The sequence below is a fragment of the Cherax quadricarinatus genome, chromosome 37, assembly GCF_038502225.1.
Source record: "Cherax quadricarinatus isolate ZL_2023a chromosome 37, ASM3850222v1, whole genome shotgun sequence".
In the NCBI taxonomy this organism is placed as follows: Eukaryota; Metazoa; Arthropoda; class Malacostraca; order Decapoda; family Parastacidae; genus Cherax; species Cherax quadricarinatus.
The window spans coordinates 8231967-8247748 of record NC_091328.1 but is presented as its reverse complement, the minus strand read 5'-3'; the positions used below and the strand labels follow the sequence as shown (position 1 = coordinate 8247748).

General features: G+C 40.5%; 1 protein-coding gene across 5 annotated transcripts in view; it reads left to right on the top strand.

The window, feature by feature from the left end:
* IA-2 (tyrosine phosphatase IA-2) overlaps positions 1-15782 on the top strand; it is a 772548-nt gene that overhangs the window by 45556 nt on the left and 711210 nt on the right. The window lies entirely within an intron of this gene.

Sequence of the window (15782 nt, the reverse complement as noted above, 5' to 3'; positions counted from 1 at the left end):
CACAAGAAGTATTGGTGAGTAACAATCCTATAATATACTATATATATATATATATAGTATATATATATATATATATATATATATATATATATATATATATATATATATATATATATATATATACTATATATATATATATATATATATATATATATATATATATATATATATATATATATATGTGTGTGTGTGTGGTGGGGAAGGACAATTGATGGGAGGGGTGATTCGAGGGGTGTTGTTGGGGGAAATAATGAAATTTAATCCGTGGTGGAGAACCAGAGTTTTTTTTCTTTCATCATCGCCATTAATTGAAAATTTGAGATCACATCCTCATTCCATTTTATATTGTGCTGTGATGAGGTGGTTGGCGAGGCATGACAGTGGTGGTGGTCTGACGCAACACAACACAACATCACAGCAACTTAACCCCACAGCAACACAATACCACAGCAACATAACATCGCAGCAACACAATACCACAGCAACACAACATCACAGCACCACAACATCACAGCAACACAACACTACATCAACACACCACAGAAACATAATACCACAGCAACACAACATCACAGCACCACAACATCACAGCAACACAACACTACATCAACACACCACAGAAACATAATACCACAGCAACACAAAATCACAGCACCACATCACTTCAACACAACATCACAGCACCACAACATCACAGCACCACAACATCACATCAACACAACATCACAGCAACACCACGACAGCAACACAACACTACATCAACACACCACAGTAACACAATACCGCAGCAACGCAACATCACAGCAACATAATATCACACCACCACAACATCACAGCAACACAAAAACACAGCAACACAACACCACAGCAACACAGAACAACAGCAACACAAGATCACAGCAACAAAACACCAAAGCAACACATCACAGTAACACAGAACCACAGTAACACATACACAGTAACACAACACCACAGCTACACAACACCACAGCAACACATAACCACAGCAACACAACAGCACAGCAACACAAGTGTTCAATAGGTTGTGTTTACTGCGCCTTCGACAACACTGCAAGACGCAGATGATCCTCCGTCGATGAGAGCATTGAAGCTTTCGTGGGAGCAAAAATCAGGTGTTGTAGGTGTTTCATGTGTTGTGTTGCATGATGTGTCTGTCTGACATCTGTCTGTGTCCATCTCCGATGTCCGTCTGTTTCTCTGGCGTCTATCTGCATGGCTAGCGTTTGTCTTTTGTTGGTTTGACGTCTGACATCGACTTTTCTCCCCAGCGTCTATATTTCTGACGTCTGTCTTCCTGACATTCTCTCTCTCTCTCTCTCTCTCTCTCTCTCTCTCTCTCTCTCTCTCTCTCTCTCTCTCTCTCTCTCTCTCTCTCTCTCTCTCTCTGTCAGTCTGACCTCTTTCAGAGAAACGACCTCGTTCACAGCAATGCAAGACCGAACACTGTAAAACTGAATACTGCAAGAAATCCAACTTCAGATCAGGTTGCTCGCTTATTAGCGAGCAACTATATATAACTTTCCTAGCAAAGGTCGAACTGAGAGAAGGATGCGTGATGTCACCATTGTTATTTAACATATTTATGGATGGGGTTATAAAATACGGGAATGCTGAGGTGGTGGGAAGAGGTGTGGGGCTGACAGATGTTGAATCTGATACAAGTGGGAGTCATCCCAGTTAGTTCTTCGCTGATGATACAGTTCTATTAGGGGATTCTGAACACAGGTTACAAAGGTTAGCGGATGAATTTGGAAAGGTATACAAAAGAAGGAAATTAAAAAGTGCACATAGAAAAGAACAAGGTGATGAAGGTAACAAAAAAGTATAGGCAGAGCCAACTAGGGGAAATAACCTCCTTGACTTGGTTCTTGCCAGTAGGGAAACACTAATTAATAATCTTGAGGTTAATGATGAGCTTGGGGAAAGTGATCACAAATCACTCAGTTTTAATATATCATGGAATTCCCTTAATAATGGCAATCAAAGCTCCGTCCCTGACTTTCGCTTGGCTGATTTCATAGGACTGAAAAATTACTTAGGTGGGCTGAACTGGAATGACCTGACTAAGGGTCAGGTAGGTGGTGATGGTTGCCGATATGATGCTTTCCAGGGCATAGTTCTAGCTGCTCAGTCAAATTATGTTCCAAATAGGGAAATCAGATCAAACAAAAATGATCCTAAATGGATGAACAATAGATTAAAATATCTGATTGGTCAAAAGAGAGGCATATATAGGCAAATCAAAAGAGGAGAGGGGCAATTAAGAAATCGATATATTCAGTTAAAGAGAGAAATAAAAAAGGGAATTAGAAAAGCAAAAAGAGATTATGAGGTTAAAGTTGCAAGAGAATCGAAGAGTAACCCAAAAGGATTCTTTCAGGTATACAGAAGTAAGATCAGGGACAAGATAGGCCCACTCAAAAGTTCCTCGGGTCAGCTCACTGACAGTGATAAGGAAATGTGTAGAATTTTTAACACATACTTCCTCTCAGTTTTTACACAGGAGGATACCAGCGATATTCCAGTAATGATAAATTATGTAGAACAGGACGATAATAAACTGTGCACGATTAGGGTCACAAGTGACATGGTCCTTAGGCAAATAGATAAATTAAAACCTAACAAATCCCCAGGCCCTGATGAACTGTATGCAAGGTTTCTAAAGGAATGTAAAGAGGAGCTTAGCACACCTTTGGCTAATCTTTTCAACATATCACTACAAACTGGCATGGTGCCAGATAAGTGGAAAATGGCAAATGTGATACCTATTTTCAAAACAGGTGACAGGTCCTTAGCTTCGAACTATAGACCAATAAGCCTAACCTCCATAGTGGGAAAATTTATGGAATCAATAATTGCCGAGGCAGTTCGTAGCCACCTTGAAAAGCATAAATTAATCAACGAATCTCAGCATGGTTTTACAAAGGGGCGTTCCTGCCTTACGAATTTATTAACTTTTTTCACTAAGGTATTTGAGGAGGTAGATCATGGTAATGAATATGATATTGTGTATATGGACTTCAGTAAGGCTTTTGACAGGGTCCCACATCAGAGACTATTGAGGAAAATTAAAGCACATGGAATAGGAGGAGAAATTTTTTCCTGGATAGAGGCATGGTTGACAAATAGACAGCAGAGAGTTTGCATAAATGGGGAGAAATCAGAGTGGGGAAGCGTCACGAGCGGTGTTCCACAGGGGTCAGTGTTGGGCCCCCTGCTGTTCACAATCTACATAAACGACATAGATGAGGGCATAAAGAGCGACATCGGCAAGTTTGCCGATGACACCAAAATAGGCCGTCGAATTCATTCTGACGAGGACATTCGAGCACTCCAGGAAGATTTGAATAGGTAAGACACATATGCAACAGTTAGGTATCTTTATTATGAAACGTTTCGCCTACACAGTAGGCTTCTTCAGTCAAGTACAGAAAAGTTGATAGAAGCAGAAGATACTTCAAGTATCTTCTGCTTCTATCAACTTTTCTGTACTTGACTGAAGAAGCCTACTGTGTAGGCGAAACGTTTCATAATAAAGATACCTAACTGTTGCATATGTGTCTTACCTAACAATCTGTCGGTATTTTATACCATTTTAATGTTCAAGATTTGAATAGACTGATGCAGTGGTCGGAGAAGTGGCAGATGCAGTTTAATATAGACAAATGCAAAGTTCTAAATGTTGGACAGGACAATAACCATGCCACATATAAACTAAATAATGTAGATCTTAATATTACGGATTGCGAAAAAGATTTAGGAGTTCTGGTTAGCAGTAATCTGAAACCAAGACAACAGTGCATAAGTGTTCGCAATAAAGCTAATAGAATCCTTGGCTTCATATCAAGAAGCATAAATAATAGGAGTCCTCAGGTTGTTCTTCAACTCTATACATCCTTGGTTAGGCCTCATTTAGATTATGCTGCACAGTTTTGGTCACCGTATTACAGAATGGATATAAATTCTCTGGAAAATGTACAAAGGAGGATGACAAAGTTGATCCCATGTATCAGAAACCTTCCCTATGAGGATAGACTAAGGGCCCTGAAACTGCACTCTCTAGAAAGACGTAGAATTAGGGGGGATATGATTGAGGTGTATAAATGGAAGACAGGAATAAATAAAGGGGATGTAAATAGTGTGCTGAAAATATCTAGCCTAGACAGGACTCGCAGCAATGGTTTTAAGTTGGAAAAATTCAGATTCAGGAAGGATATAGGAAAGTACTGGTTTGGTAATAGAGTTGTGGATGAGTGGAACAAACTCCCAAGTACCGTTATAGAGGCCAGAACGTTGTGTAGCTTTAAAAATAGGTTGGATAAATACATGAGTAGATGTGGGTGGGTGTGAGTTAGACCTGATAGCTTGTGCTACCAGGTCGGTTGCCGTGTTCCTCCCTTAAGTCAATGTGACCTGACCTGACTAGGCTGGGTGCATTGGCTTAAGCCGGTAGGAGACTTGGACCTGCCTCGCATGGGCCAGTAGGCCTTCTGCAGTGTTCCTTCGTTCTTATGTTCTTATAATACTGAATGTGAGAGTGAAGGGTTCTATGAGAGATGAGGTGAACCATAGAAGAGATGAGGTGGTGTGTTGAGGCATCTGTGGAAAGAAAGAAGTTTGTCTGTGGAGGCAGAAAAGGGAATGCACTAGAGTATAGCGGTACCAACACTCTCATATGGATGTGAGGCATGGGTTTTGAATGTTGCAGTGAAAAGGAGAAGACTAGAGGAAGGGAAGATGTCATGTCTGAGAGGAAAGTGCAGTATGAATATTATGCTAAGCATTCGTAGTATAGAAATTAAAAGATGTGGGATCACCGAGGGTATAATGTTTTGGGTATGATGGAGAATGTAAAGGACTGAAATAAAAGACTTCTATTGCTCTGGTAGCGTTGTACTTAATTATAAATGTATGCGTCTCTCATACTGGTTGTTACACTTGTATAAATATAATATGTAGATTATAGATATTAATGACAGTATTAACAATAAGTCAGAACTGAAGAAGGGATATTGAGGTGGTGTGGGCAGGTAGAGAAGCTGGAAAGGGATAGGCTGATGAAGAGGATGTATAAATTTGGGGTGGAAAATAGAAGTGGATGGTATATACACAAATAACTCGCACATAGGAGAGAGAGGAGGAGATTACGACGACGTTTCGGTCCAACTTAGTCGGACTTGGTCCAAGTCTAGTCAGTATTGTGCCTTTTTGTTCTTCTAGGAAGGGATGAGGTTGTCCCAGGAATAGTTGTAGGGAGGGAGACGGGGTGTTCAAAACGCTTTGCGTTTTAGGTGCTTAAGTATCCAGCAGGATAGAATGAGCGTGTTAGATAAGAGTGAATAGAGACAAGTGGTCTTTAATGACTCACGAAGTGCAAACAAACCAGCGTACGGGTGGGTTTAGAACCCATGGCGAGTGAGTCGTAAAACTCCAGACCAGTGGTAATGAATTTGTGTTGAAGTGTGAGCACGGTAACTTTCATGAAGTGATACAGGAAAAACTAGTGGAAGCAGACACCATATACACAGTTTCCAGAGTAGGTATGAGAGAAATCAATAACCCGGACCGAATGAGGTCTAGGAACCGTTACCAGAACCATCACTATTGGGTGTGAACCAACACACACTCTCTCTCTAGATACAAAAATAACTATAATATAAATAGCATGAAATATTTTAGAACCTTCTGGTAGTACAGCTGTTGAATGAGTGATGGTGGACGTGTTTCTTTCTTTTCCCTTTGATCTTTACCATAAAGAATTAAAAAAAAACATTGACTATCAGAGTGTGTCTGCAAGACAGCGATGCTACCATAACAAAGTTATAAGCAATTAATACAATTTATATAACATAAATTATATAAATTAACTATGTAGGTGAGTGATACATAATATATATATATATATATATATATATATATATATATATATATATATATATATATATATATATATATATATATATATATATATGTATATATATATATATATATATATATATATATATGTATATATATATATATATATATATATGTATATATATATATATATATATATATATATATATATATATATATATATATATATATATATAAACTGTCCCACTGATTGCTGCTCATAACCGACGGACCCGGGTTCAGTCCCGGGCTGGTGCAGACGTAAGAGCAACTCTCCAACTCTCCTTACACCTGTCACCCCATGATCACCTAGCAATAAGTAGGTATTTGGGTGTTAGTGGAGTGTTGTGAGAGGCATCCTGGGGCGGGTGGTGGTGGTGGTAGGATGCCGTGGAGAGTGATAATCTTTGTAACAAACTGAGACAAGATAACAGTTGAGCTGTTATCCTGTAAACGAGGTAAGAGAGGATAGCACTTCTAATACTATAAACAAGCTAATTTGATATCCTGTGAGGCGAGGTAGAATAGCAGCTGGTATCCTGTGAGCTGATGTAGGATAGCAGCTATTATCCTGTAAACGAAGTGAGGGAGGATACCAGATCTTATTCAAGAAAGAAGCTGAGGTAGTAGGATAACAGGTGTTATCCTCTAAATGAACTGGTGTAGGATAATAACAACATTTCGCTTGTGTGGAGCTCAATTAATAAAGTTCCAACCAGAGGGGAAAATTGTTTAAAGCTCTACTCGGAGGGGAAACATGGCTTGATAAAGCTCTACACAGAGCAAAACATAACATGAAAAACCTCTACATAGAGCGAAACGTTGCCGCAGGTAAAAGCCTGCGTTGTAGCGTCTTTCCACAAGGATGTATGTTGTTAGGGAGACAGAGGATGAGGAAGGAAGAAAGAAGGAAGAAAAGAAGGAAGGAAAGAAGGAAGGAAAGAAGGAAGGAAAGAAGGAAGGAAGGAGACTTACGAGCTAAGAGGTGGATCGTAAACTTAAATTAGAGTTATTTGAAGAAGCCAGAGACAGGTGGTAAAGACAATATAATTGTAGAAAGTATATATATATATATATATATATATATATATATATATATATATATATATATATATATATATATATATATATATATATATTTAGATAAGGGTAAAGAGGTTTTTGTTGCATTTATGGATTCGGAAAAGGCGTATGATAGGGAGGATAGGGGAGAAATGTGACAGATTTTGCAAATATATGGAATAGGAGGTAGGTTACTGAAAGCAGTGAAGAGTTTTTAAGAGGATAGTGAGGCTCCGGTTAAAGTAGGAGAGAGGGACATTATTTCCCAGTAACAGTAGGCCTTAGGCAGGGATCTGTAATGTCACCATGGTTGTTAAATATATTTATAGATGGGGGTTGTAAGAGAAGTAAATGCTCGGGCGTTGGCATGAGGTGTGGAATTAAAAGATAAAGAATCTTGCACAAAGTGGGAGTTGTCACTGTTGTTTCTTGCTGATGACACTGTGCTTTTGGGAGATTCTGAAGAGAAGTTGCAGAGATTGGTGGACGAGTTTGGTAGGGTATGTAAAAGAGAGAAATTAAAAGTGAACATAGGAAAGAGTAAGGTGATGAGAATAATAAAAAATTTAGGTAATAAAAGATTTGGATATTAGATTGGAGGGAGGAAACATGGAGGAAGTGAATGTATTCAGATATCTGGGAGTGAACTTGTCAGCAGTTGAGTCTATGAAAGATGAGGTGAATCATAGAACTGATGAGGAAAAAAAAGGTGAGTGGTGTACTAAGGGACCTGTGGAGACAAACAACGTTATCCATGGAAGTAAAGTGAGGAATGTATGAGAGTATAGTTATACCACTGCTCATTATATGTGTGTGAAGCGTGGATGGTGAATATGTACATATTATATATATATATATATATATATATATATATATATATATATATATATATATATATATATATATATATATATATTTCAAAAAGTCGGCCGTCTCCCACCGAGGCAGGGTGACCCGAAAAAGAAAGAAAATCCCCAAAAAGAAAATACTTTCATCATCATTCAACACTTTCACCTCACTCACACATAATCACTGTTTTTGCAGAGGTGCTCAGAACACAACAGTTTAGAAGTATATACATATAAAGATACACAACATATCCCTCCAAACTGCCAATATCCCAAACCCCTCCTTTAAAGTGCAGGCATTGTACTTCCCATTTCCAGGACTCAAGTCCGGCTATATAAAAATAACCGGTTTCCCTGAATCCCTTCGCTAAATATCACCCTGCTCACACTCCAACAGCTCGTCAGGTCCCAAATATATATATATATATATATATATATATATATATATATATATATATATATATATATATATATATATATATATATATATATATATATATATACATACATATATATATATATATATATATATATATATATATATATATATATATATATATATATATATATATGTGTGTATGTGTGTGTGTGTGTGTGTGTGTGTGTGTGTGTACTCACCTATTTGTACTCACCTATTTGTGGTTGCAAGGGGCGAGTCATAGCTCCTGGCCCCGCCTCTTCACTGATTGCTACTAGGTCCTCTCTCTCCCTGCTCCATGAGCTTTATCATACCTCGTCTTAAAACTATGTATGGTTCTCGCCTCCACTACTTCACTTTCTAGGCTATTCCACGGCTTGACTACTCTATGACTGAAGAAATACTTCCTAACATCCCTTTGATTCATCTGAGTCTTCAACTTCCAATTGTGACCACTTGTGTCTGTGTCCCTTCTCTGGAACATCCCGTCTCTGTCCACCTTGTCTATTCCGCGCAGTATTTTATATGTCGTTATCATGTCTCCCCTGACCCTCCTGTCCTCCAGTGTCGTCAGGCCGATTTCCCTCAACCTTTCTTCGTAGGACAATCCCCGTAGCTCTGGGACTAGTCTTGTTGCAAACCTTTGCACTTTCTCTAATTTCTTGACGTGCTTGACTAGGTGTGGATTCCAAACTGGTGCTGCATACTCCAGTATGGGCCTGACGTAAATGGTATACAGAGTCTTAAACGAATCCTTACTGAGGTATCGGAACACTATCCGTAGGTTTGCCAGGCGCCCGTATGCTGCAGCAGTTATCTGATTGATGTGCTCCTCAGGAGATATGCTCGGTGTTATACTCACCCCCAGATCTTTTTCCTTGAGTGAGGTTTGCAGTCTTTGGCCATCTAAACTATATTGTCTGCGGTCTTCTTTGCCCTTCCCCAATCTTCATGCGTGTGTGTGTGTACTCACCTAGTTGAGGTTGCAGGGGTCGAGTCCAAGCTTTTCTGTGTATGTGTGTGTGTGTGTGTGTGTGTGTGTGTGTGTATGTGTATGTCGTGCCGAATAGGTAAAACTGGTCAATTAGCAAGAACTTATTTAAAATTAAGTCCTTTCTAAAGTTTTCTCTTATACATTTAAAGATATATTATTCATTTGTGTTAATATAAAAATTAATGATTTTGTACCAAAAGAACCTTAGGAAACTTACCTAACCTTATTATAACAAGCACTATTTAATTTAGCCTATTCCAACTAAATGTATTTTATATAAGTTTACAGTAATTTAATAATAAACAAACACAATGATATATATATATATATATTTTCGTTAGATTCAGAATGATTTTTGCAAAATTATTGCATACACAAATTTTTGCTTGCCCTGTTCGGCAAGAAGTGTGTTGCTACTTAAGCCAAAATGGATATATATATATATATATATATATATATATATATATATATATATATATATATATATATATATATATATATATATATATATATATATATATATATATATATAAAAGATGGGGTGGTAGGGGAAGTGGAATATTCAAACGGCTTCAGGAAGAAATCCAAATATTCTTCCTTGAAGCCTTTTTATCCACTTCTCCGAGGCTATGGGTCCCACAATTTACACCAGAGGTGCACCCCATCCCATTATATATATATATATATATATATATATATATATATATATATATATATATATATATATATATATATATATATATATACAGTATATATATATATATATATATATATATATATATATATATATATATATATATATATATATATATATATATATAAAGCACTATTTTTAGAATTCGCAGAGTAGGTGAAATACTCACAAACGCTCATCTCAGGTCGAAGGAGACTCGAAGGTTCGTGGGTTCGAGTCTTCTTCGACCTGAGATTTTAGTATTTATGAATACAACACTAGTTGTGATCGATGAGAGAAAGTGCTGGAGTGAAATATAGCGAAGTTCCGGGTTCCTCCCTCCCTCCTTTCTTCTCTCTCTCCTTCCTCTCTTCCCTACCTCCTCTCCTTCCCTTTATGTACCTCTCTCTCTCTCTCCCTCTTTATACAGTGATTCCCACAGTGTTCGGTTAAGAGTCCCTATCACGACAAAAGCTGTTACGTACCTCATCTCATTTGAAAACCTTCTCTATCATTACCTCTAATAAGTTTTTATTGTTATGAAACGTGCAAAGAGGAAACAGGATGAAGCTGGAACCAGCTGAGTTTTCATTAGGTCAACTGACTTTATTTCTTCGTTGTTATGCTGTGCGAACATGTTCCAGACTCTCGACTCATTCTATGAATGAATGATCTCAGATGAAGTGAGTCTTGAAAAGAGTACAACCAGAGTGTAGTTGCTGTTTGTTGCTCGTCTTGTTGTGTAGAAGCTGTTTGCTTGCTGTTCGTGGAGTGGAACCAGGTGTGATATTTCGATATCACACGCCTTGTACATAAAGGTAAGATCCCCTCTCGGCTCTACGGTGTTGAAACCTCTGCTGAAATGACAGATATCCGCGGGGAGTCCAGACGAGGGGTAAGTCATCTTGTTCAGTTATCTGTTCTGTCCAGAAGTCATAGATCAGACGGGGAAGGCAGGCAATCCAAGATAGCAGAGTATACTCGAGATGTGAGCGCATTTGTGTCTCGTACAGATTTTTTTAAGCCTCTGCTGTCGAACAGGTATGAGATATGCCTTAGTGCTTAATGAGCTTTTTGGCTGCCTTCCTCGCAAGATTTAACATAATAATAATATCTTTATTTCTACAAGTACATGTACAAGGTATACAGACCATAGCTGACATCAATGACATACTACTATATAGAAAGCCGCTTGTTATGCTGAGCATTTCGTGCAAATTAGGTCAGTTTTGTCCCAGGATGCGACCCACACCAGTTGACTAACACCCAAGTACCCATTACTGTTGATGGGTGAACATAGACAACAGGTGTAAGGAAACAAGCCCAATGTTTCTACCCTCGCTAGGAATCGAACCCAGACACTCACCGTGTAAAGCGAGAACTTTTGCTATCACGCCATGGGCCGCCATGATTCTTCATATACATTTTAGAGTCAATTTTCACCCCTAGGATATCTACCTCATCTCTGGATATTAAGTCTTCCAGTCATTCTTCTCACGGCTCCAATATTAATAATAATAATAAAATAATATCTTTATTTACTGCAAGTACATGAACAAGGTATACAGACCATAGCTGACATCAATGACATACTACTATATAGAAAGCCGCTTGTTATGCTGAGCATTTCGTGCAAATTAGGTCAGTTTTGTCCCAGGATGCGACCCACACCAGTCGACTAACACCCAGGTACCCATTTTAAACTCATGAGTGAACAGGGACAGGGACAGCAGGTGTCTTATGGAAACACGTCCTTAATGTTTTCAGGCCGTACCGGAGGAGATTCGAACTCCGGACCTCAGTGTGTGAATTGAGTGCGCTAGCGATCGAGCTTGAGGCCGTCATTAATGTTTTCTCAGAAGCAAATATGACCTGCTGTCGTGTTTGCCAGGTTAATACACCTATAATCTAGTGTTTCTCAGGTTCATACAGCTGCTAGCTGGTGTATCCCAGGGTGATACAGCTGCAAGCTAGTGTATCTCAGGTCGACACAGCTGTAAGCTAGTGTATCTCAGGTTGATACAGCTGTAAGCTAGTGTATCTCAGGTTGATACAGCTGTAAGCTAGTGTATCTCAGGCTGATACAGCTGTAAGCTAGTGTATCCCAGGTTGATACAGTTGTAAGCTAGTGTATCCCAGGTTGATACAGCTGTAAGCTAGTGTATCCCAGGTTGATACAGCTGTAAGCTAGTGTATCTCAGGTTGATACAGCTGTAAGCTAGTGTATCTCAGGTTGATACAGCTGTAAGCTAGTGTATCTCAGGTTGATACAGCTGCAAGCTAGTGTATCCCATGTCGATACAGCTGTAAGCTAGTGTATCCCAGGTTGATACAGCTGTAAGCTAGTGTATCCCAGGTTGATACAGCTGTAAGCTAGTGTATCCCATGTTGATACAGCTGTAAGCTAGTGTATCCCAGGTTGAGACAGCTGTAAGCTAGTGTATCCCAGGTTGATACAGCTGTAAGCTAGTGTATCCCAGGTTGATACAGCTGTAAGCTAGTGTATCTCAGGTTGATACAGCTGTAAGCTAGTGTATCCCAGATTGATACAGCTGTAAGCTAGTGTATCCCAGGTTGATACAGCTGTAAGCTAGTGTATCCCAGGTTGATACAGCTGTAAGCTAGTGAATCTCAGGTTGATACAGCTGTAAGCTAGTGTATCCCAGGTTGATACAGCTGTAAGCTAGTGTATCCCATGTTGATACAGCTGTAAGCTAGTGTATCCCAGGTTGAGACAGCTGTAAGCTAGTGTATCCCAGGTTGATACAGCTGTAAGCTAGTGTATCCCAGGTTGATACAGCTGTAAGCTAGTGTATCCCAGGTTGATACAGCTGTAAGCTAGTGTATCCCAGGTTGATACAGCTGTAAGCTAGTGTATCCCAGGTTGATACAGCTGTAAGCTAGTGTATCCCAGGTTGATACAGCTGTAAGCTAATGTATCCCAGGTTGATTCAGCTGTAAGCTAGTGTATCCCAGGTTGATACAGCTGTAAGCTAGTGTATCCCAGGTTGATACAGCTGTAAGCTAGTGTATCCCAGGTTGATACAGCTGTAAGCTAGTGTATCCCATGTTGATACAGCTGTAAGCTAGTGTATCCCAGGTTGAGACAGCTGTAAGCTAGTGTATCCCAGGTTGATACAGCTGTAAGCTAGTGTATCCCAGGTTGATACAGCTGTAAGCTAGTGTATCCCAGGTTGATACAGCTGTAAGCTAGTGTATCCCAGGTTGATACAGCTGTAAGCTAATGTATCCCAGGTTGATTCAGCTGTAAGCTAGTGTATCCCAGGTTGATACAGCTGTAAGCTAGTGTATCCCAGGTTGATACAGCTGTAAGCTAGTGTATCCCAGGTTGATACAGCTGTAAGCTAGTGTATCCCAGATTGATACAGCTGTAAGCTAGTGTATCCCAGATTGATACAACTGTAAGCTAGTGTATCCCAGATTGATACAGCTGTAAGCTAGTGTATCCCAGGTTGATACAGCTGTAAGCTAGTGTATCCCAGATTGATACAGCTGTAAGCTAGTGTATCCCAGATTGATACAGCTGTAAGCTAGTGTATCCCAGATTGATACAGCTGTAAGCTAGTGTATCCCAGATTGATACAGCTGTAAGCTAGTGTATCCCAGATTGATACAGCTGTAAGCTAGTGTATCCCAGATTGATACAGCTGTAAGCTAGTGTATCCCAGACTGATACAGCTGTAAGCTAATCATTATTATGTGTAAGAGCAGTTGAACTCTCCTCTCTTGTATAAGTGAATGTCAGAGTACAGTCGTCAGCATGTGCATGAGTCTTAGACTGAGTTGAAGAAGGTCACTGAAGCAGACATTCCATAACAATGCCCCAGACACACTTCCATGTTAGAACACTGGCAGACTGAGTGTCCTGTTGACTCTGTCCCATTGAGAACTGCTCTCAGAGATTTACCTTGAAGGGCCAGCGATTCTCAGTTCTTCCCGCTTTGTCAAGAGTCCCTGGTGCCATAGTCGGTCGACAGCTCCGGCAATGTCCAGTGCTATTAACACAGCTGACCTTGGATTCGACCAGCAACTTGTGCCACATAGAGAAGAGGTTCGACAGCAGAGCGACCTTTTCTGTAGCCATATTGACGTTTACAAATAAGCGAGAATAAAAACTGTTGTTATCTGCAGTGAGATTATCCATTCTCTCTGTCTCTGATCCAGATCCAGATGGTCGGAAACTCAGAAAATAAAAGCGTATTCAGAGGAACAAAGACAAGAATTAAAAAAAAAAAAGAGGGAAAATGACAATGAAAATGGGAAGCAGGAGAAACCAGAACGGATAAGAGAGAACATAAGAGAAGAAGAACTGGAGTAAAATGATTGATTCTCAGACTTAGCAACGAGTTTCATTCCTGGCGTTCCACTTTATTAACTCGTTTCCTTCCCATTACAAATAACAATAATAATATAATAATAACAATAAAATAGAAATTAGAAGCTAGTAATTACGGAGAGAGAGGTTTTCAATATGTTTTTGTGACTATGTTCCCCGCACTAGTTCCTCTCCCACTCACCCCACCCTCCTGCCCACCCATCGCTCACTCCCTCGCCCACTCACCCTCCTCTCTCCCACTCCCTCGCCCACTCACCCTCCTCTCTCCCACTCCCTCGCCCACTCACCCTCCTCTCTCCCACTCCCTCGCCCACTCACCCTCCTCTCTCCCACTCCCTCGCCCACTCACCCTCCTCTCTCCCACTCCCTCGCCCACTCACCCTCCTCTCTCCCACTCCCTCGCCCACTCACCCTCCTCTCTCCCACTCCCTCGCCCACTCACCCTCCTCTCTCCCACTCCCTCGCCCACTCACCCTCCTCTCTCCCACTCCCTCGCCCACTCACCCTCCTCTCTCCCACTCCCTCGCCCACTCACCCTCCTCTCTCCCACTCCCTCGCCCACTCACCCTCCTCTCTCCCAATCCCTCGCCCACTCACCCTCCTCTCTCCCACTCTCTCGCCCACTCATGACTAAGCACAGGTGAGCAATTAGTGGGAGCCCAGTCTTGGTTAATTAGGTCGTGGTGCGGACAGGTAAATGTAGTCTAGGTGTAGGTAGGTAATTAGGTACTTCTACAGGTGTATCTTCCACAGGTGCATCTTCCACAGGTGCTTCTACCACAGGTACATCTTCCACAGGTACATCTTCCACTGTTACATCATCCACAGGTACATCTTCCACAGGTACCTCTTCCACAGGTACATCTTCCACAGGTACATCTTCCACAGGTACATCTTCCGCAGGTACCTCTTCCACAGGTACATCTTCAACAGGTACATCTTCCACAGGTACATCTTCCACAGGTACATCTTCCACAGGTACATTTTCCACAGGTACATCTTCCACAGGTACATCTTCCACAGGTACATCTTCCACAGGTACATCTTCCACAGGTACATCTTCCACAGGTACATTTTCCAAAGGTACATCTTCCACAGGTACATCTTCCACAGGTACATCTTCCACAGGTACACCTTCCACAGGTACATCTTCCACAGGTACATCTTCAACAGGTACATCTTCCACAGGTACATCTTCCACAGGTACATCTTCCACAGGTACATTTTCCACAGGTACATCTTCCACAGGTACATCTTCCACAGGTACACCTTCCACAGGTACATCTTCCACAGGTACATCTGCCACAGGTACATCTTCCACAGGTTACTCTGAGCTCCTGTGTAGCCGCAAAGAATTTTGTAATATCTCAGCGCAGATGTAAACCTTGTATTTCTGTGGTGTATGGCTGTACTCACCAGTTTGTGGTCAGGGTCGAGTCACAGCTCCTGGCCCCGCCTCTTCGCTCGTTGCTACTAGGTCCACTCTCTTCCTGCTCCATGAGCTTTATCATACC